At 36.1% G+C, this 24,357-nt stretch overlaps 1 pseudogene; it reads left to right on the top strand.

Annotated features, from left to right (window-relative positions):
- The first annotated feature begins 19,732 nt into the window (after positions 1-19,732).
- LOC149212771 (auxin-responsive protein SAUR50 pseudogene) lies at positions 19,733-20,415 on the top strand (annotated as a pseudogene).
- Positions 20,416-24,357: the final 3,942 nt, after the last annotated feature.

Below are 24,357 nucleotides of genomic sequence, written 5' to 3'. Positions count from 1 at the left end.
ATTCATCCATCTTTGTGGCTGCCTAATAGGTCTGCTGTTTTCTTCAATGTAAATATGATGAATACAAGTCTTAGGGTCGATTCCTTTCATGTCGGTATATTCCCATGCAAAGGCAGTGGAATGTTTTTGCAACAGTTTAGTTAATTCTTCCTGTTGTAGTCTTTCCAAGTTTTTGTTAATGTTTAATGTTTTTCCTGGAAAGATTTCAACTGTAGAACTACCAAACTCTTCCATTGAGAAGAGAGACATTTGTCTAGAGGAGAGATATTCAATATCTGCATCTAACTGGAATTGTGAAGAGTCATATTCTAAAGGTGCCTCAAAATTTTCTAATGTATTTAGAATTTGACTGTCCTCACTGATTTCAGAGATGGTTAGAACAGGTTGAAGGGTTTCCTCATCATTAATCCACTCATCTTCTCCTATTTCTGTTATTGCCTTTGCGGGAGGATACAAGTTGAATTTCTTGGTAGAATTACCATCTGATATATACATGTCTCCCGACCTACAACTTATGAAAGCATCAGCTGTGGCCAGCCAAGGTCTTCCTAGAATAAGAGGATGTCCTCCTAGATTGTTCTTGGGAGTTAAAATCATAAAATCAACTGGATACTCCCAAGAGTCTAGTGAGACTGGAATGTCTTCCAATACACCATCAGGTTTAATGATTGATCTGTCTGCAAGTTGCAACAAAGTAGGTGTAAAGAGAAGATTAGGAAGTTTTAACTGATCCATGGTCTGTCTACTCATAATGTTGATAGCGGCTCCTAAGTCAATCAAAGTATTTGGGATTTCAACCCCATTAATATGAGTTTTAACAATAGGGCTACCGGGATCTACATATTTTTGCATGGTAATTTTACCCATCATAATGTCTGCAATTTTTCCAACTAGATGTATCCTTTTTGTGTCTCTGGTTCTTTTTATTGTTTTTTTCAAACTCATCTCCTTTATTGTCTTTGCTAGAATGGGAATCTCCTTAATGGCTGTTAACAAGGGGATCTTGATACAGACATTTTTCAATTCATCTAGAAAGCTATAGTCAGGCAACCAAATCTGCTTCTCTACTCCTTTATCAATTTGCAATCTTTCAGGAAAAGGAGGAATAGCTGAAGATGTAGGTTGCTCTACTAAGGGAGTTGATTCTTTTTCTTTTTCTTTAATGCTTGGGTTTTGAAGGGATACTTCAGAACCTTTATTGGCTTTGAGAGATTCTTCCTCAGAAATGCTTGGTTGTTGAGTACTTGTAGAAGGTTGGTCTAAGATTCTACCTGATCTGAGTTGGACCTCATTGAGAGGGACAACCATATAGGTAGGGAATGGTTGACCTTCCATCACATAAGCATTTTGAGGATTCCTATTATTGGGGTTTGGTTGAGGTTGAGAGGGAAGTTGATTTGGCCTCTGCTGAGATTGTAACAAGAGTTGAGAATTTTGATTTTGTGGAGGAGGTTGTTGTTGAGGGAATGGTAATGACAATTGTTGACCTTGATTTGGAAGTTGGGGAGCTTGCTGGTTCTGAAAGGATTGAGGATATTGATAGAATTGGGCAAATCTCCCATAAGGATTTTGCATTTGCATGCTTTGCAACCATGCTTGGAAAGGGTTTTGTGGTTGTGACCAAGGTTGTTGCCAAGGATTCCAATTTGGTGGGGGCTGGAAATTCATAGAGTTGTTAAACCCTTGATTTTGCTGCCCCTGCCAAGGTTTCCTTGCAACAAAACAAAGAGATTCAAGCGTACTTGGATCTTCTTGAAAGACTGCTTTGAGGCCAGGGATTAAAGGACATTCCTTGGTCTCATGAGTTTCTGAGCAAATTACACAGGTTTCCACAACTTGTGCTTCCAAGGGACATTCCCTTAAAGCATGCTTCTTTCTACACTTCGGGCAAAAAATGGTCATAGCCTCGGCTTCTGCCTTTTGTTTATTCTGAATCTTAAGGGTATCAATTTGTTCACTAAGACTCCCTAAGATGTCAGTTTTAAATTCATCTAGCATATTACCGATTTCAGCCCTACTCACTGATCCTGTTGCAGATTTATTTGCCCTAAGGAGAGAAGGATCTCTAGGCCCTTTTTGAGTTTTTGATTTGCCTCTTGAGAGATGGGTACATAGTTCTGCTATATCACTAAGAGGAAGTTGAGAAATATCCCCTTTCCCCATCATGTTTAAGATATCTATCCACTCATCCCTAATGGCTTTTAATAAGAGGGCTTTTAAGGTCTCTTCATCCAAGGTGCTCATTTTTGCTCTTTTTAAATTATATTGAAATCTCTCAAGTAAATCTTCTAAGCTCTCATCTTCTTTTTGCATCATTTTAAAAACCTCATCCTTATGATTAGTAGGCATACAATAGTCCAAATACCTATCCAAAAAGGTTTGTTTCATTTCATCCCAGGTCCTAATGGACTGAGTAAGTAACCCCATGAACCATTTCAAAGCTTGATCCTTTAACGTTGATGGGAACAGTTTGAGTTTCTGAGTATCATCCAGATAGTCATAAGTTCGACACACAACTTCAAATTCAAACAAGAATGTTTCAGGGTCCTCAGTTCTTAATCCATGAAAATTTGGGAGAACAGATGGTGATATGTTTTTCATAGTGGCTCGGGAGTCCTCATCAACAATGGGAAACCCAAATGTGTTATCCCCATCTCTATTTCCTCCAATGGGGCCTCTACCTCCTCCATTGTTATTGTTATTTCCTCCTCCTCCTCTACCTCTACCTCCTCCTTCTTCTTCGGCCATGATGATTCTCCTAGGGATTTCAAAATCTTCTGGTTCTTCTACAAGGGGTGAATGAGAAGAGATTTCTCCTTCCTCTTCAGGTGAGTCTATTTCCTCAATTACAATTGGTTGTCTGGTAGGAGAAAGAGAAGAGTCTCTTCCTAGTTCGAACTCAATAGAAGGTATAGGAGAGTCAACTCTTGGTTCTTGAATTTCAGGACTAGGAGTTTCGGTTGGAGATAAGGGAGGTATCTCTTGTCTATCTCTTGAAGCAGATGGACTTGTAAAAATTGAACTTCGAGCTCTAGCTAAAAACCTTCCCCTAGAATCTCTAGCTCTATGCATGTCATTTTTATTTTATCCTCAAGTTAAGTTAAATAGTTCTTTTTCTGATCTTCCAGTTCACTCTAGGTGCAAGAAGAGAGCATACTTAAGAAACTATTAGATTAATAACTTTCTCCTTTCTGATCCTCCAGATCACTTCAAAGTGCAAGAGGAGAGCATACTTAGATAGGTTATTAACTTCTTTTCTTGAAGTTGTTGGTTTTTTTTTTTTTTTTTTTTTTCTTCTAAGAATATGGCTACTTAATTTCACTTCCCCGGCAACGGCGCCAAAATGTTTAGTCAATTTAGTGTTATCTAAATTGCTAGTATTTATTGTCAACCCGGGGCTCGTAAGCTGATGAAGTGAAGGTGTACTATATGTACTTAAGTATCCTCTTAGAGTTTTTCTTATCGTTGGGGGTGTTGTTGCGGTTTAATTATGTTCCTAGATGGAATGAGAATTTATAAACAAGTGAGTGATGGTGTGTGTGTAGAGTGAATTCTAAATGAGTGGAAGTGTGTGTTGAGTGATCTCTAACTATTTGCTTGAAAGGAAATGCTTGGAATGAATAAATGAAATTGAAATGACTTGAAATAAACTTGAAAGCAAATAACCACTACTAATGGCACTAGACACCGTTCAAGTTGCTGCTAATAAAAGGAAAAAGAGTCACTTTTAAAACCCAAGAATGAAGATTATCTCTCTCTAACTCAATGCCTCAAAGCACATGTACTGTGTAAAGCACGGAAAGAAAGTAGCTTAAGTGGAATTATAAAAGTGAGAAAAATATGCTTGAAAGACTAATGATAATAATTTGCTATTTCTAATACTCTACTTCAGCCATATGTACTATGGGAAGCATGATTAGAAAGTAGTGAGGAAATAGTCTAGGAAACACTTTAAAATCAAAACTTTTACTTTAAAGACTAGTGGTAATGATTTACTCTTTCTAACTCAACACTTCAAAGCACATGTACTGTGTAAAGTAAGGAAAGAAAGTAGCTTAAGAACAGTCCAAAAAGCACCCAAACAAGCTGCAAGTTAGTGATATTTTGATCTTAAAAGATAGTAGTTTATGATGAAGATCATTCATGTATGTTAACAGCTCTTTGAGAAATAAGATTAAAAACTAACTATAAAGACAAAGGCAGCACTTGAATTGTCAACTTCAAATACCATTAGCTGTAAAGCAAACACAACACATATAAAAATAAATCCCGGGCTAAAAGAAACCTGCAAAGAAATAACACTGATCAGCTGAAAATAAAGGAAAACAAGTAAATAAAACTATACATGCTTAAGGAAACAAATGAGAAAATAATGAAATGCTGCACATGAAATACTTTACAAAGGCTGAGATGAGCAGGGGCCCTCTGTTCATTCAGCCACAAGAGAACTCAAAGATCTGGAAACTTCAAAACAGTGCTATATTGATTTCTCCATTTGCAAAAAGTTTACAAAACAGAGTGCTGGAATAGCACTAGAAAACAGAGTTCACAAAACGCTTCTAAATTCAACACGAGTGCAGCAAAATACAACTAATCAAAAGTTCTTTGAGCGTACGTAGACGCATCAATTTATAGGAATTTCTAAGCTATCCTTTGCGTACAGCTAGTTAACAGAAAAACGATAACAGTCATGCGTATTAAATGGCTCTTTGACACATCACGGTTGCATAAACGAGTTTGGTGGTTCCTGTCATCATGGATAATAAATCCCTGTTGGATTGCGTCCCCTACCGTCTTTAGAACCTGGACAAATCACCATTGGAGATGACGTGACCAAATAGCTTTCAAACACCGTTAAACCACTTTGAGTTGACCGTGGTTAAACCAGCTTTGACCATGGATGAAAGTGACGTGGATGGTTGGAACAATAGGATAGGAACCTCGACCAAACTGATACCTGAGTGCCCATGTGGCCCGTCTAGCAAACTGACACGTGGATCATAGTGTTTAACAAAAAGGCTGCAGGATCTTCAGATAGCTGCGGGATCATCAGATAGCTGCGGGATTCCTGCAAGTAAGTCAAAAACTAAACAAATAGTCATCCATTAGCAAAACTTGCTTGATCAAGCTTATTGACACTGAATGTAATGATCTGAGAGGTTTTATGGTGAAAATGAGGCAAAAGTGAAGGAAAGATAAGGAAAAGTGGAGGAAAATGGTAGACAAATAGGTGTAAAATAGAGGTTCTACATGGAGGAACACTACAGGACATTCTCCCTATGAACTTGTTTATGGGAAGGAAGTCCTGTTCCCCATTGAGTTCCAAATCAAGACCTTCAAGACAGCAGTTCAATTGGGGATGAGCTTAACAGAAGCCCAGAAGCACAGAATGGACCAGTTAAATGAACTAGATGAAATGAGACAAGATGCAATTCTAAGAACCGATCTAGTTCAGCACCAAAGAAGCAAATGGCATGATCGACATATCAAAGAAAAGAAGTTTCAAAAGGGTGATTGGGCACTATTGTTTGATTCAAAATTTAAAGACTTCAAAGGAAAATTTCAAACTCATTGGCTTGGGCCATATGAGATTGATGAAGTCTTTAACAATGGAGCAGTTAGAGTGAAGACTATTGATGAACTTCAAACTCCCTTTATTGTGAATGGCCACCGGTTAAAAGTCTACCACAAGCCACTCTCAAGAGAGGAGTTTGTTAAGTTATTCCAAGGCGATTCTGAAATGAGGCTGGTGGAGAAGAATTCTTCTCCTCCATCAGCCTAATCTCTGTTTCTTTCAATTTCAATTTCAATAAAAAAAAAAAAGAAAAAAAAAAAAAAAAAAAAAAGAGAAAAATGAATAAATGTATGAACCTGAAAACCAATCTCTGATTGGCAGTCTCATACAGAAAACATAAGGTGAAAATCAGGGTCACCTGACACCTCATGTTTTCCGAAAAAAAAAAAAAATCTCTCTCCCTCTTTCATTTCCATTTCATTTTACCATTTTCTTCCATCCTACCATCTTCACTCCATCTCACTGTTTTTCACTCATCCATTCATCCATTCATTCATTCATTCCATTTCACTTCATTAATAAAGTTTTTTTTTGGCAGCTAAAGTATTTTTATGCAGCTAGAAGACTTCACTACAGTTCTGCAGCCATTTGACAATCCTGCAGCCGATTAGCTTTCCTGCAGCCTTCTGTACCTGCACAAGAAACACAGTTTGTCTGAAGAAAATATTTACAGTTCAAAATCATCAAAGACAAGGAGAAAAGATCATGTGCTAGCAATAAAGTTAACAAAAGGTCAGTAAATCATCAGAAGCCAAATCAAATGTGATCCGAGGTATGTTCAAAACTCTAAACCTATGGTTGTTTCATTATGCGAACTTTCTGGGTTATGTTTTGTTGGCCACTAAACGTAATGATTACCCATTTTCTTTTTCCCATGCGACTACAAATCTCCGAATCCTCCACGTCTACCAGCTCATAATAACCACGATTTTCGAAATTACATATGGCTGTTTCGGTCATTAAGGTCCTCTACCCTAATGACGTAACCTACCGCATTACGTCTCTCAGCTCTCGTCCCACAGCCATGTGTCACTCCATATCCGAAATTGGAGAATGTAGCCGTTCCGTTCGTCATTTCAAAACCCTCTATGTTCATAACACCCTATTCCTCGCCATTATCTCCCTTGTTTCGTTTTCACTCACTACGATTACCTCCATAAACCATCCTCTGTTTTCCCTCTGCCGTATAGCCGTAAACCTGTAATACAGTCGTATTACAACTGTTAGTCACTTTTTTTACCGTGTCCACGCTAATTCCACCGCTTAACTCTAAATTCAAGCCGTGAATTCCCGGTGTCTAAGACTGTTTATGCACCGTATACCCTCTGTTCCACAGAGTCTGAACAGAGACCGAGAAGTTACTGTGTGAAGTTACGGAGTTACTGTGTAAGGTCACCATCAAATTTGTGTTTAAACAAAGCTGAAGAGTCGATGGGAAAGCTTCTGAGGGCTGAACCGGAAGGTTCAAAATTCTTGGAGGCATATCCACAGGTTGAGGAGGCACTACAAAAAGCCAATTGGTTACAATGTATCAGAAAGTTTAAGGGCTACCATAAGGAAGTAACCAAAGCCTTTGCAAGATCGTTTACGGATAAGGACAGCCAGGCAAAGGTGGGAGATTTAACAGTTACAGTCAGCGAAGGATGCATAGCAAGGGCTACCTCTCTTCCACAAACCGGTGAACGTTGGTTCAAAAACCGGGCAGTCCAGGATCAACAATGGAAGCGGATTTTTAAAAACCCAGGTATGGACACAAGTGTTTTTACCAAAGGCATTCCAATTTCCCATGTTAAAGAAGAATGGAAAATTCTATTGTTATTAGTACAAAAGTTTTTCACCTGTGAAGGGAGATTTGGAGTGTTGTATGTCTATCATGGTAAAATTATGCTGCAGTTCCAAAGAGAACATGATATAAACCTTCCTTATTTCCTATTTCAAAGCCTTAGGAAAATGTGTTCCATGGCTCAACGAAATCCACGAAATGTAGAAGCTTACCTCTGTCACCATGGTCTTGTAAAGTTATTGATAGAAGAACAGTTAAAAGAAAAACAAGACACATGGGAAAAATTCCTTGTAAGGAATCATTTTGCAGAGCCTGGAGAGTCTTCTATACCTAGAAAGAACAGAAGGAAGAGAAGGGAAAGTATCTCTGAGACTGATGTCTTAGAAGGACAAACTGTAGAAGAAATAGAAGTCCATCATCCTGAACCTGAGATTGAACCCACTGAAGACAGTGCTCAAGAGGTCATCTCGGAAACCCTCGCTGAACTTGCTAAGGAAGCTGCCAAAAAGAAAAGAGAGGACAAAAAGAAACAAAAACAAGATAAGGGGAAATCCATAATCCGAGAAACTGACCAGACCCCAGAGCATTCTAGTGGTGAAGAAAGAGATAACCAGCCTTTAGCACAGAGGATAACTAAACTCCATGAGAAAACTGCCCTCTCTGAGAAATTAAAAGCTCAAAAACCAAAGGAAAAGGCACAAAAAGAAACACATAGTGCTGCCACTGTAAGAAGGAGTAGTAGATTGCAGAATAAAAGGAAAGCCACGAGGACACTCTTCGTTGATCTTAGCACACCTGAGAAGGGTGCTACACAAGCAGACCTTGAGGATAGTCCATCATCACGTGAGGCAGCTACTCCTCCAAGAGAAGACAGTCCATTTCAGCCGGAGTTTGAAACTGAAATTGAACATGAATATAGTCCAAGAAAGTCACCAATTGTTGACCCAATTCAACAAGAGGTGTACAACTATTATGAGACATTAGAGCAAAACACTGCTGGCCCAAGTAATGTCATACCTCATGAGCAGCAAATAGATTTACTTAGACAAGAAATCTATGAACTGGAAGTGCTGAACCGTCACATTAAACAGAGAAATGAAGAAATGAAGCAGCAAGCTGATATTGCCAAGGCAATCCAAGATAATACCTATCTTCACATGAGCATGTGGCAGAAGAAACATAGCAGACTCAAGAAGAGATGCAGAAGGCTGAACAGAGCCTTAATTAATTTGAAATTCAGATGCATGTTCAAAAGGCCAAAGGTTAATGTTTCTACACAAAGGAAGAGAAGGAGGTTGGATGTCCTAGCTGAGGCATCCCAGCAGATGGACTGAATTGTGTTTTCATTGCATGAGGACATGCAATACCCTCGGAGTGGGGGTATGTAGAACCTCTATTTTACACCTATTTGTCTACCATTTTCCTCCACTTTTCCTTATCTTTCCTTCACTTTTGCCTCATTTTCGCCATAAAACCTCTCAGATCATTACATTCAGTGTCAATAAGCATGATCAAGCAAGTTTTGCTAATGGATGACTATTTGTTTAGTTTTTGACTTACTTGCAGGAATCCCGCAGCTATCTGATGATCCCGCAGCTATCTGAAGATCCTGCAGCCTTTTTGTTAAACACTATGATCCACGTGTCAGTTTGCTAGACGGGCCACATGGGCACTCAGGTATCAGTGTGGTCGAGGTTCCTATCCTATTGTTCCAACCATCCACGTCACTTTCATCCATGGTCAAAGCTGGTTTAACCACGGTCAACTCAAAGTGGTTTAACGGTGTTTGAAAGCTATTTGGTCACGTCATCTCCAATGGTGATTTGTCCAGGTTCTAAAGACGGCAGGGGACGCAATCCAACAGGGATTTATTATCCATGATGACAGGAACCACCAAACTCGTTTATGCAACCGTGATGTGTCAAAGAGCCATTTAATACGCATGACTGTTATCGTTTTTCTGTTAACTAGCTGTACGCAAAGGATAGCTTAGAAATTCCTATAAATTGATGCGTCTGCGTACGCTCAAAGAACTTTTGATTAGTTGTATTTTGCTGCACTCGTGTTGAATTTAGAAGCATTTTGTGAACTCTGTTTTCTAGTGCTATTCCAGCACTCTGTTTTGTAAACTTTTTGCAAATGGAGAAATCAATATAGCACTGTTTTGAAGTTTCCAGATCTTTGAGTTCTCTTGTGGCTGAATGAACAGAGGGCCCCTGCTCATCTCAGCCTTTGTAAAGTATTTCATGTGCAGCATTTCATTATTTTCTCATTTGTTTCCTTAAGCATGTATAGTTTTATTTACTTGTTTTCCTTTATTTTCAGCTGATCAGTGTTATTTCTTTGCGGGTTTCTTTTAGCCCGGGATTTATTTTTATATGTGTTGTGTTTGCTTTACAGCTAATGGTATTTGAAGTTGACAATTCAAGTGCTGCCTTTGTCTTTATAGTTAGTTTTTAATCTTATTTCTCAAAGAGCTGTTAACATACATGAATGATCTTCATCATAAACTACTATCTTTTAAGATCAAAATATCACTAACTTGCAGCTTGTTTGGGTGCTTTTTGGACTGTTCTTAAGCTACTTTCTTTCCTTACTTTACACAGTACATGTGCTTTGAAGTATTGAGTTAGAAAGAGTAAATCATTACCACTAGTCTTTAAAGTAAAAGTTTTGATTTTAAAGTGTTTCCTAGACTATTCCCTCACTACTTTCTAATCATGCTTCCCATAGTACATATGGCTGAAGTAGAGTATTAGAAATAGCAAATTATTATCATTAGTCTTTCAAGCATATTTTTCTCACTTTTATAATTCCACTTAAGCTACTTTCTTTCCGTGCTTTACACAGTACATGTGCTTTGAGGCATTGAGTTAGAGAGAGATAATCTTCATTCTTGGGTTTTAAAAGTGACTCTTTTTCCTTTTATTAGCAGCAACTTGAACGGTGTCTAGTGCCATTGGTAGTGGTCATTTGCTTTCAAGTTTATTTCAAGTCATTTCAATTTCATTTATTCATTCCAAGCATTTCCTTTCAAGCAAATAGTTAGAGATCACTCAACACACACTTCCACTCATTTAGAATTCACTCTACACACACACCATCACTCACTTGTTTATAAATTCTCATTCCATCTAGGAACATAATTAAACCGCAACAACACCCCCAACGATAAGAAAAACTCTAAGAGGATACTTAAGTACATATAGTACACCTTCACTTCATCAGCTTACGAGCCCCGGGTTGACAATAAATACTAGCAATTTAGATAACACTAAATTGACTAAACAACATAACACATACCTGGGGATTGATAGGAAAAGATTGCGTAATTTCTTCTGGGAGGTTGGGTGACTCGCTGCCAGAACTACGTAAAACACAGTGTGGTCTGTCTAGGAGGAAATATTGGTTGTTGTATTTGCACAATGTACAATCCAAGCTCATTGCTGACTGTTGGGATTGCACAATGCCAAATTCCAACTAGCAATGACTACAGGCTCAGGGACTGCATTGGGCAATTTTATGGGCCAGTAGTCACTGTTCCTCGGAAATGCGCAAAGTAGTCCTAGAGGATAGTTCCTGGGTAGAAATGCACATTTTTGGAGAGGAAGACAAAGCCTTCCTTCCCCAGATTTTGCAATGCCGTCTCGGTGAGGTAAAGTCTAGGCCAAGGCTGGCTAGACTCACCGACGGGCAACTAAAAGAAAATGTGAAAGTGAATGCATGGAAACTTTAAGTGAAAGTAGAATTGATTGATCATGCATGAAAACATGGAATGAAATATTTGGCAAACAAATCAACATGCATGTGGTGAAGCGAGTAGCCGAGTCGACGACTGTTAGTGCAAAACATTTTCATGCATGCGACAACAGTGAGATAGCAACAAAAATTGAAACAATTCTATTACAATCCAGTATGTATGTAAAGGATAGAAAGCATTCAAATAAATCAAGCAATCATCACTCACACAAGTGAAAACACAAAAAGCAACAGAAATGTCGAAAAATACAAGTTGAGACCACTTACTGTGAATAGCTAAGACAGATGTGTCGAAGAATCCTGGATGTGTTGTGGGATGTTAGAGCTTTAAGATCGATGTGAAATAATGAGACCTGATGCGTCGAATAAATATTTTTGGGTTCATGGTCTGTGCATGCCACAAATCTAGTAAAAAGCGACACTTGGAGGAAAGATTCTAAAACAAACTTTGCATGTAACCTCGAGATGCTAAAAATATCTCCCTAAGTCAAGGGATGCTTTTTGCATGTTGCGTTTTTTTATTTCAGGAAAAAGCAAGCCATGCATGCACGTCAAGTTTCCTTGGTCCGGGGTGGAATAGGTCAACCCAACTGCACATGCAAGAGGCTGCTTAACTGCTGGGAGAAAATGCACATTTTTGGATGGGAGTTGGGCTGGCTTCCCAGAACATTTGTACAATTTCTGGGGAGGGCAACTAACTGCTGCCCAAGATTGTGCGATTCCTAGGCTGAGCAGCCCTCCTGGGAAGGATTGCATAGTTTTCTGGGTGAAGCCTGACTGACAGGACTACGCAATTCTGGGGCTCAGCAGGCTCCTAAATAGAATTGCACAATTTTTGGAGGGAAGGCTCATTTCCCTCCAGAATTGCACAATTTCTTAGGGGAGCTTCTCACCCTGCAGCTAGACCAATTGCGAATGAACAACCTGTGAGGGGAATGCATCAAGCTTTGATCGATAGACTGTCTTGGTGCAAGAAAAACATTGAATCTTGTGTACTTGATGAAGAAAGACAAGGTGATGTGAAAGGTTGGTAGGGAGGCTCCAAAACGAAGCTAAGTAAAAATTTTGGAGGGTGGTTGTAGCCGCTACAACAGTAAGATTCACCAAGGTTTATTTTATTTAAGATAAATCTCCATACTTAAAATTTTCCTTGTTAATGATGTAGGTTCCCATAGGTAAATATTAATGCCAAAGGGACAAAATTTAATTCTCTCCTCAAGTCTTCATTAATTCAACAGAAAACAATTTGGTCTAGATTCTTGCAAAGGAAAGGCATGAGATTTTCATGGAGATTAGTAGATATATGTGCTCAATGCGGATAGTGGTGAGTGATGGGGAATTCCTAGTAGATGGGGACCTATATATGGTAATTCCTTTGGTTGTTTGAGCAGCCACTCTTACTTTCTCTCAGTGCTTCTCGAGCTCAGGTCTGATGGTAAGCTATGTAGTGATGGCAACATAAGGCATTCATTCCTTGGAGGATGAAGCAACAAGGTGGAAGAGGGAAACATAATTTCTCTTCAAACTGTTGATGGGTTTCCTTGTTCTCCTAACTTGTCAGATAGATATGATGGAGAGTGACGAGTAAGAAAATGCAACCCTAATGGAAGATAAATTTGAGATCTTAGAGGTGAGCATTGAAAGGAAATTCATTAGGCTTGAGCCAGAACTAATGTCCCGCAACTCAGAGCTTGTTAGTGATGGTATTTTCCCAGAGTTGAATGAACTTTTAATAGGGAAATGGTTTCTGAGCATAGAGGAGGCACAAGAACCAATTGGAGAAGGCACATAATCTAGAGGAATAAGCAAGAGGGAAGTCTATATCTTGGATGGACAAGGATGAAGCCCGACCTTCCAATCCATCCTAAGTTATAGTTGTTTTATGCACAGCAAGTTCATTTTGTTATTAGGCTAATTTTGCAGATCATATGGAAGCTATTAGTGTAGAATCTTTGTCTATAGAATTTGCAAATGCAACAAAATCCTATTTTATATCTACTGAAACATAAAAATTGTTATATTTTGTTGTATGTGATGTAAATAATTATAAGTTGAAAAAAAAACCTTCAAATTAAAAAAAAAAAAATTACATTATATAATAATTTATTCTTCACATATAAAACATGGGGCTATATGACTTTGAATTCCATATTTGTAAAATGATTCTAATATAATTCACACACATAATTATATATTTAGAATATAAGTTTAACTTCTTCTTAGGTACATGTAAATCTACATATTAAAACATATGTCTTTGTAAATACAATGAGTACGGTGAAAAAGGAGAAGGGCCCATTTGATATTAAACAAATTATTATTTTTTTAAATATTTTAATATTATTTATTTTTATTTTTTTATGTTTTTAATAGTTTAAATTATTTTATTTATTTTAAATAAAACATTTGTATAGTCAAAATTAATTAAAATAATACTGTTTCTAATTTGGTTAGTCCTCCGTTCTTTATAAATAATATTTAAAACAATTTAATTTAATTTTTCTACATGGTCAATTGAGAACATCAATATCCACAACTTTATCATTTAACAATGATAGTAATGATTAATTGGTTTTATTAATTTGTGAGTGTAAAATAAGGATGATTAGTTGGTTTTATTGATGTGTGAGTGTGAAAATTAAACAGGATATTATATATCATTGAATTTTATAATTTTTTTATACATAAGTAAATTTATTGGTAAAATGTTTTTTTTAAATACTTAAATTCATTTTTTAGTTTCTTTCCATTGAAATTGGGGGATGGATTTATTAATAATTTGTTTTATTTGAAAAGTTGGTAAAAGCTGTGATGTTGCAACTCATTAACCCTGTGAAAACCACCATTTGAGAGGATGAAATTGAGGGTTTAGCTCTCATCAAGGGTAAAAATCAAGGTGAATATGTGTCTCATGTTGAAAATATTATTATTAGTGTCATTGAATCTGGGACTGTGGATGACACAGAGGTTGTAACCACGACGATAGTAGGTAATGAAGCTAACGACAAGGGTTTACTCATGAATGGGGGAGGTGTTTATAATAGAGAAGTTGTGGTTTTGGAGCAAGATCTTTATATTGGTGAAGTGGTGGTTGTTGAACAAGAACCCTATCATGAAGAAGCTTGGGTTGTTGAGTGACAGCCCTCACCTAAAACCCTAGAATATGAAACCCCTTGCCCTCAGGTTATACCGGGGTTTCAGAAGCAAATTGATGCAGGGGAAGCCACTAGTGAGAAGGCTAAGCTTGCCACTGCTTTTAGGCCTTTTAAAATCTTCATCAAATTGATTTTTGGGCATTTTATGTTTTTTTGGGTTGAAGAGCTAAGGTTCTAGTAAAATACCTTAAGCTATAATTGGAACTCAAAACATGGATACCTTCTAGATTACAACGCCTTCTTTTCAAAGGTAAGAAAATGGAAGGTATCTTTCATCTCTCTATTTGTAATATATGCAGACATGTCAGAGTATTCTTGGATCTTCGACTACATGGGGGAGCTTTGGGAAATCCTTCCTCTTCCTAAGCCTCCTCTTACAAAGTTTCAGTTTGAAACTAGGTTCCCCAAAGTGTAGAAGCACCTCAAGAATGTCTCATGCCCTTAGGCAAGGTGGCTCAGACCCAGGTTTCTCTGATTCCTTATATATTAGATAAAGTTGAGGATGTTCCTTAAGTAGAAATCACTCATCGACATCTCTATGGATTCTATGAGTTGTTGGCAGGTAATGGTCTCATCTATCATTTCAATGGGATATGGCCATGTATAATAGACCTTTACCAATGGATCCATTCGAATTGGACCAAAGCTTGCAAGATCCTCTTATATACTAAGGGTTTCTTCATTGTCATTTTTTACAATGATGCAAATTATCAAAATGCTATGCCCTAGTTTTGGGGAAGAGATGGGCTCTTCTTGACCCCCCAAATTTTGACCCCTCCATAACTATGATCACAAATATTCCCATTTGGGTTAGGCTCCTGAATTTTTCAGCCCATCTATGGCATTCTTTAGTGTTTTTGGGTATCAGAAACAACTTGGGTCATTTTTTGGTTACTGATCCCTCGTGAACGAGTGTGGAGTCTTCAACTATGGAAATATTTGTGTAGAAATTAACATCAACAAAGGCTTTCCTGATCAAATTAATATAAAAATAAGTGATTTTCACTTGACCCAACAACTAGACTATGAGAACATTGTTTTTTTGTGTCGACTTTGCCATAAAAAATGTCATCTTCAAAACTCTTGTTCTAAAAAACTAGTTAAACAGAAACCGAGATCTAAAGCACGGAAGCCATGCAACCCACCTCATCAAGAAGAGGAGGACTCCTCTTCATTAATCATGAAGATGATGAGTATGATGATGGCATGTTATCATTAGACGAGGCTCAAAATTTAGATCTCCAAAAGCCTCGTGAAGGAGGTCAGGAGATCCAAGTTTTGTCATCCAAAAGAGAAGAACTCAGTAACAATGTTTTGACAGGTGTTGTGAAGCACAACCATGAATCAACCTCCTCAAACTCTAACAAGGATGCCTCCTTAGATTTTTAGAACAATCTGGACCGAAGTCACAAAGAAGAAAGGAACGAAAGGATGCAATAATGATCAAGCCCAAGATGCATGATTCCAATTTTTCTGCTTTTTAATTTTCCCTGTGTTATGGACTTTATTTCATGGCCATCCTTAGGCTTGTTCTCTCTATGGCCATCTTTAGGCCGGTTATATCATATGGCCACCCTATGCTATCAATGTAAAACCTTTTATACTTATATAAATATTTTTTTACTAACTTACAAAAAAAAAAATTGAAATTGGGTGACATATTATTCATGGGATCATTAGTTGTTTAAATTGAATTTTTTTAATACAAAATGGATTGAACACTCTACAAAATTTATAGGACACTAGGATTGTCTAGACTTAACAACTTAAAACTAGGGAAGCCATATAAATTAAATGGTGGGTATCAATAGACATCAAATACTTACCTCATGATACATCTAGTTTTGTCAAGATTGAAAATAAAATCATTAAAATTAACTAAAATATCACTTTCTTTTATATTATTGTTATTATTATATAAAAAATTCATGTATGAGTTAAAGATATATACATTTAAAAACATGTAACAAGATTTTTAACCATGGAGATTTTTAATTTAATTGAAAAGGGAGAAAGAGCATAAATACTTTTGAGATAATTATCAACCTTGCTGTGTGACTACTATTACGAATATTGTAGAGTATTCCATGTAGGTTAAATATACTATCCACCTAAGAGTTATTGATAATTAAAATAGAAAAATAAAAAATGGAATAACTACTTTTAGGATAAATATCAATCTTTGGTCTGTGACCACTACTAAGAGTAATCTAGAATATTCAATTTAGAATAAATCCCTAAATAAGTAAATTAAAATTCTAGAAGTCCTAATCACTTTATTTTAAATTATTGTTTTTACTTTGTCAACTAAGTTATGGGGCAATTTGGATCAGTGGCATTTTCACAAAGAATGCTTTAAAAGTACATCCATTCATTATCAATTCATTCAAAGCCCCATGCTTGTTAAACATATGTAAATTTAAAAAAGAAATAACAAGGAAAACACAGTAAAGCACTAATGGATCAAAGTTCAGTGATACTTATGGCATTATATTTTTTAATTAAATATTTAATGAATATTTAATAGAAGTTAAATTCTTACCATCTATTTAATATTGATAATTAAATTAAAACTCTAAAAAACTCTTTCTAAAATAAAAATATATATTAAAACATATATAAATATATTTAAGAAATCATGTAACAATAAAAATATTTTCTATATTCATGGTTCTTTGATCCATAATAAATTAAGAAAAATCTTCCGTAGAAATCACATAAGAGAAATTTTGGCCCACGCCTTTCAAACCAAAAAGTGTAGTTCATCATGAGGTGCAGATGAACCACACTTCAATTTAAATATTATACTCTCATTTCTACTAAAAAAAATTTAAATCGCTAAAATTCAGTGAAAATTAGTTTATAGATATTATGTTGAGTTAATTTTTTTTAAACTGTTGGAAATCATATCATAACCTAGAGGTTAATTTGTTAATACAGACTGACATATCTCAGTGTTATTCAAAGAAAATCAGGTCACCTGTAATTGCTTATGATCAATAAGAGGACAGACTTTCATTCCTGCAACGTGTCTCTGAACCGTGAACCTATTTTCTATGTAAGAAAAAACAAACTCTTAACCAAACAGAAAACATTCTTGAAACATGCTCCAAACATATCTACCATTAAAATTTTGATAACTCTATAATTAAAATTCTGAACTTGTTATTCCAAAATAAAGCACAGATTGACACGATCTTTGCAACCTCTAACGGAATTTGTCGACGGAAAAGTCTGCCCCAAAAAGCCGGCTTGGCTGAAGTTACAATTTCAACTATTTCTCTGCCAAAGGAAAACGTTGTTCCGTAAAACCCGTAAAACTTATGAAATTCTTATGTCACCTGTGTAAGAGTGGACGGTACACTGAAAAGTACGTTGAAGTACATACATGTCTGTGAGAAGCTAAAAGTTACACGTTGTCGGTTGAGTTTTTCAAAAGTAGTTGTTCAATAAATGCCATTAACTATTCTCTTATCCAAACAGCAGCCTATCTGTCTAAACAAGGATACGTGTTTGAACTTCCCGTCTATCCATGTGCTATTCAAAATATCAGCCAAGTTTTTGGTGCCGAGAGGTAGATATTTTTGGAGAGCGTGTTACTGGTGTGTGGCCACACGCAGATAAGATGTATTGATTTAAATGCAGTGCATGAATGTGGAGAGACAAAATTCAACTGGTTGCCAGATCACACTGGAAATCAAATGATGCAGCCTGGTCGACAGCGGGGTCAGTTGCTTTTCGAACGATAATGGTTTCAAATGATATGATATTTTAGGTATTCAATAATAAATTTCGAACGATAATTCCACTGAAACATATGGGAATGGAGTTTAGCATAATGCTAATAGAACTTACCGTAATCCTGTGGAAGATTTTGAATATTTAAGTGTAATTTTGAAATATTTTGGAAATTTGGTAGGAAAAACTTAATTTCACATTATTGATTTAATTACATCTATCAAAGTTGTGGAATATTTTGAAATTTACAATAATTAAAAAAACCCAAATACTTAATAAATAATTAAAATACTAATTCCACATGTTATATATATATATATATATATATATATATATATATATATATATATATTATGGCTAAGTTGTACCTTTATAAGAATGAGAGCTTAACCGATTATGTCAATAACTAAATTTGCAAAACATGGACGTTCATGATATACAAACTTGCCATACATGCGACGATAGGCTAAAGGTACATGAAGATTCAATATACAATGTTGATGCTCATGGAAGGTTGGTGTCCCTTTCGTGGAACCATGACCTTGAACTGACAATTTTCTATATCGTCATAGTTTCTCGTTTAAATCCTTATCATCTCATCTCATCTAATCTAATTTATTTATTTTTTTAAATTTATATAAATTTAGTTCAACATTAATGTTGGTAAAATCAAAATCCAATAAATTATGGTGTGCATAATATTTGTCTAAATTATTTGGTGGGCATAAAGTTTGTTTAAATTATTTTTATTAATATTAGTATAAATCTATTTTAAGTATGAATTTAATATAAACTTAGAGATCAAATTTCTTCGATGAAAATATAAGATTTAAACATTTGATTCACACATTTTTTTTTTATTTCTAATTACTTTATATTGTGTTTTTTTTTTTTATTATAGGAGACATAATTTTTCTATTTAGAACATAATTTTTAATTTTTAATTTTATTTTGAAAGGGCACGATGGACGGAAAAACTTACACATCCCCTCATAGATCCATCTCAAATATGGATCTCACATGAGCGGAAAGGGATAAAATTTCTTCCAGTGCAAACGTTTTTAAAGTACAATATACGATGTGTTATTTATCATAGTTTAAATTATATTTTTGAATTCTAAATAGAATATATATAGGACCAAATAAAAATAATAATTTTGTTTTTCTATATACATCATTTTTCTATTCAGAATATAATTTTAATTTTTAATTCTTTTTAAAAAAGCACAGATAGATGTGTAAGATTTAAATATATGATTTAAACATTTCTTTTACTTCTAATTATTTTACAACATGTTCATTTTTTAATTATAATAGACATTATTTTTTCTATTTAAAACATAAGTTACACATCCAATAAATAAGCCCCTAATCTGAATAAAAAAATATACAAAATAATTTATTAATACTTAATAAATATTTTAATTAAATTATATTTGCAAAATAATTCTTGAATACTTCATATAAATGTTTCTAAACCAATTATAATGTACATAATTGAATGTTTGATTATAAACAACCTATACATTAATTGAATGTTTGATTATAAACAACCTAATTCTGGAATACTTCATAAATGTTTATAAACCATTTAATGCATCTAATTGAATGTTTATAAACCATTTAATTTCACTAACTCGCTAATAACAAAACAACCACTAGATAGAATCATGACTCCAGAATGTCCAAGGACATGTGGCACCCGTGTGCTATCGAACTTCCCTGAGGAGATTCCTCTAATTTCTCTTACCCGGTCATTCCTTTGTATTACATTTTTGTTAATATTGTGAACCAGAACAATTGTCCAGCTTTCGCTTGGCTGATTGATACTATTTATATCAAGAAGCTGTATTTCTCATATACGCAAGCCGATCTATCCTCCCGCTTTCTGTTGTTCTATTGATTCAAGGTTCTCAGTCTGTGTAGTAGCGATTGGAAGGAGGGGCAAGGGGAACGAGATAATCCAAGATCCTCTCCTCACGCAGATGGCCAGGAAATGCCAAGGGATTGTCAATGCCCGAAAGGCTTTTTTGCTCAAGAGATGGCGCTATTCAAGGCTGGATTGGGGGCATGCAGATTTAGAGAAGCGGAACATTATTCCCAAGGGTCACATTCCGGTCTATGTGGGAAGCGAGCGCAGGCGGTTTATCATACCCACTTCATATCTCAACCACCCTCTGTTCCGTTCGCTCCTCCGCAAGGCCGAGGAGGAGTTTGGATTCGATCAGCAGATGGGTCTAACCATTCCCTGCCAAGAAGTTGTATTTGAGTATCTAATCTCAGTTATGGCAGGGAAGCATGCCGAGCCTATCACAACACTCGACGACCTCAACCTGGCATGGTTGAACATTGAAAGTATGAACTTATTTGGAGGGCTAGGGATGGCCTGAGGAATATTAAAAAGCCATGACCACATTGGTCTCCGTTATATAAGGCAGTCAAATCGTCTATCAGTGATACAACTTCTGTAATTTGTTGACAGAAGCTCGAGAGGTGAGGTTTTTTTAACAGATCTGCTGGATTTAGCAAGGAGCAGACTTTTTGGAATTTATAGTAGATTTTTGGTTAGATTTAAGTGAAAATGATCATCCGTATTAAATTGGTTTTTTTATTATATAAATTTATTTATGTTGTTTAAACTGATTTTTGTTGATTATATATAAATTCATCACCCTTAAATTTTTTATATTTGGATTATAAAAATTCACCTATCAAATGTGTGATTTCAATTAATGTTACGAAATTCTAAACAAATTAAATTAAAAAATAAAGAAGAAAACTTTCTAAACATTTACATTAGAAAAATACTAGTTTTAAAACTAAGACACTTTCTCGTTTAGCTGCTCCAACCTGGTAAATGTTCATGGAGGATACGGCTTTCTGGAACCATAAGATATGGGTTTCAGGTGAAGAAGCCATAACCTCGAACCGATTGTTCTATAGCAATGTAACAGCAGAGATTTCGACTGGTGCTTTTTATAGGAAAACGTTGTTCATGAGATTCTGTTAATTGTTTTTAAGAATGCATTTGACACACATATGGTCTATCGTTTTAGTGCGTGCCGGCCTTTACCATATGGCCAGAAGGCAACATCCCGATTCCCGATAGAGCGTGGGGCAAATTTTGTCGCCGGGCATGGAACAGAGAGGTGGCGTATAAAATTGACCAGTAATCTCGATTGGATTTTTTATAACGGACTCTTTTTTCGTAAATTATAATAGTTGTGGTTATAAAAGTAGATGAGGGGTTAAAATATATAAATATTGATCACCGAGGTCTCGCAATAACCTCGGTGATCAATATCCTTGGTGATTTTAAAAAGGCATCGGTTCTAGGCTCCGGTCTCGCATATATAAACACAGGTCTCGCATATTCAGTCTCGCATATTTAAACGCAGGTCTCGCATATATAAACGTAGATCTCGCATATTTCAATTTCAGTCTCGCATATATAAATGCAGGTCTCGCATATTTAAACGCATTCGGGCGATCTTGAGGCTCGCATATTTAAAAGGCTCCGGTATCGCGTATCGATCTCATCTGGTCTGGCATATATAAACGCTCCGGTCTCGCATACTTAAACTCATTCGGTATCACTGTATATATAAATCATCGCATTCGATCTTGGTTGTGAGGCTCGCATATTTAAAAGGTCTCGCATACTTAAACTCATTCGGTCTCGCATATTTAAACGCATTCAGTGATCAATATCCTCGGTGATTCCTCCTCCGGCTCGAAGGCTCCGGTCTCGCATATTTAAACGCATTCGGGCGATCCAGAGGCTCGCATAAATCCAAAGATTGGTGATCTTCCTCGCTCCGGTTCTGAGGCTCCGGTCTCGCATATTTAAACGCATTCGGCTATCTCGAGGCTCGCATAATCCTCGCTCCGGTTCTGAGGCTCCGGTATCGCGTAAAATGTATATATAAATCCTCGCATTCGATCTTGGTTGTGAGGCTCGCATATATAAACACATTCGGTGATCTTGGTTCTGAAAACACATTAGGTGATCTTGGTTCTGAAAACACATTCGGTGATCTTGGTTCTGAGGCTCGCTCGCCCTTCGGTGATTTTGGTTCTGAGGCTTACATTCAAATAGTAAGGGTCTCTTTGGTGATCTTGGGTCCGTCGACAACATCTTTCGATCCAATCAGGTCTGCGGGCTACGGTGGGCACATGCGATCTACAAACAGGGTTGATATCAGGTGCACACTTTCCTTTCCTTATCTTTTTCTAATACATACTTGGTCATATATTTTCAAGTATGAATATTTCACCACAGCTACCAAAGATTACCAAAGGTAGACCTAGCACAGTTACTCTACAAGGCCTCTATGAGTATATAGAATTTGTAGAGAAACGTAGAGAAGAAAGAGAAGTCAAGCTACAAACAGAGTTAGAAGCCATGTTGGCAAATAAATTTTCATCTCTTGAAGACACAATCCAAAAACAAATAGAAAATAAAATAGAACTATTGGAGAATAAAATGGTGGCAATAGAGACTAGGTTGCAGGTTATAGAAAAACAAAACCAAGATACTAACCAAACATCCCAGCAAGGAGATGCTTTAGAGAGCTTTAAAATGAAGGACATGATTAAAGATCTAGAAGAAAAAGTCAATAACCGCCTCACCCTAAATAATGTGGTAGACAAATTAGATATCAAACCAATTAAAGATGAAATGAACAAATTAATAAAATTAGACCACGAACATAACAAAAGGGCCTTGAACCTTATAATCTTTGGTTTAAAAGAGGAAGTAAATGAGGATACTTTAGCCATAGCCAAGACAGAACTACATAATAAATTACAAATTGAAACAACGTGTCTCACAGAAGCAACAAGGTTGGGGAAATTCACTGAAAATAAAGGAAGAATAATCCGAATAAAGGTGAGCTCTACTAATCATAAGTATGACATACTTAGAAAAACCTCAAGTCTAAAAGGAACAGGAATATTCATAAATGAAGATATCATTCCAGAAGATCAAGCAGAATTAAGAAAGGAGGTTCAAAAGGTAAAAGAAGCTAGAAAAGAAGGAATGGGCAATAATGAGAAATAGAAAAGCCTTTATTCGAGATAGAAACCAAAAAGATAGTAACCAATAGCAATTAAACATGCTCCGGATCCTTTGTTGGCACTGTCGGGGTTTCCCGTGGAACAAAGGCCCCACGCTAAGTTGGATTTCAAATGATGTTGATATTATTTTGCTTGTTGAAACTTGGGAGCATGAAGAATCTAAGGTCCCTAACATAGATGGCTTTACGCTATGGTCTACCTGGAAAAAGCAATCCTCCCATAGAGGCATTGGAGGAATAACTTGTTACATTAAGAAGAACATCTCCCCCCATGCTAAAATTTATAAAAACGACCCTCACAACCAATATAGTTGGATAGAGATCAGAGACATTAATAATAAAAAGTCCTACATAGCAATATGTTATTTTCCCCCCATCAATTCTAACTTCTATAAGAAGAAGAATCTAGATAAAACTAACCCTTACAATGGTTTAGAGAATGATATTTCTAGCTTAAGGAATGATGGTAATATCCTTTTAATAGGTGACTTTAATGCTCGAACTTCAAACAACCAAGCTATTATTCTAAGCAATCATTCCAACCCTAATCCTCTTTGGTTAGACAAAGACCCTACTTTGGCTAGTAGGTACAAAAGGAGCTCTGAAGACCTCGGGGAAAATTTGTTTGGGTCGGAGCTAGTCAAGCTCTGTAGTGCTCAGGATCTCATAATCTGCAACGGTCTAAAGAAGTGGCCCAATTCCAGCAAGATGACCTATATCCATGGACTTGGTAGCGGCGTGGTAGACTACGTTATTTTCGATCTCCCATTATACAACGAAATAATAAATTTTGATATCTTAAATGACCACGAACCTGACTCTGATCATAGGCCTTTACTTATAACTCTCAATTTTTTCATGGATAGAGTTCCCACAGAAAATAATACTTACAGCCAAAAGAACTTAATATTTGATAGAAATAAGAATGATCTCTTTCTAAATGAATTAAAAACGATTTTGCTTCCTTTATCTAGTATAGACAACATAAAAGACCTCTACCATAATTTTACTACAACCCTCTCATATTCTATTAACAAGTTCTCAATTGAAGTTTCAAATAATAAAAGAAATAGCAAAACCAATCCATGGTATGACAAAGATTCTAAAAGTGCGAGGAGAGCAATTAAGGAAGCTGTTGATGAATCTCTTAAAATGGACAAGATAAAAATATACAAAGTCCTAACTAAAAGGAGAAAGAGGCAGTACATTCGTCAAAGACATGAGAATCTCTTACACCTCTCTAAGGTAGCTCCTAAGAAATTTTGGAGG

Source organism: Pinus tabuliformis, chromosome 1_1 (genome assembly GCF_031772625.1).
Source record: "Pinus tabuliformis cultivar Carrire ecotype Pingquan chromosome 1_1, CPIR1, whole genome shotgun sequence".
In the NCBI taxonomy this organism is placed as follows: Eukaryota; Viridiplantae; Streptophyta; class Pinopsida; order Pinales; family Pinaceae; genus Pinus; species Pinus tabuliformis.
The sequence above is the reverse complement of the archived record's forward strand: the minus strand, read 5'-3'. Positions and strand labels throughout refer to the sequence as shown.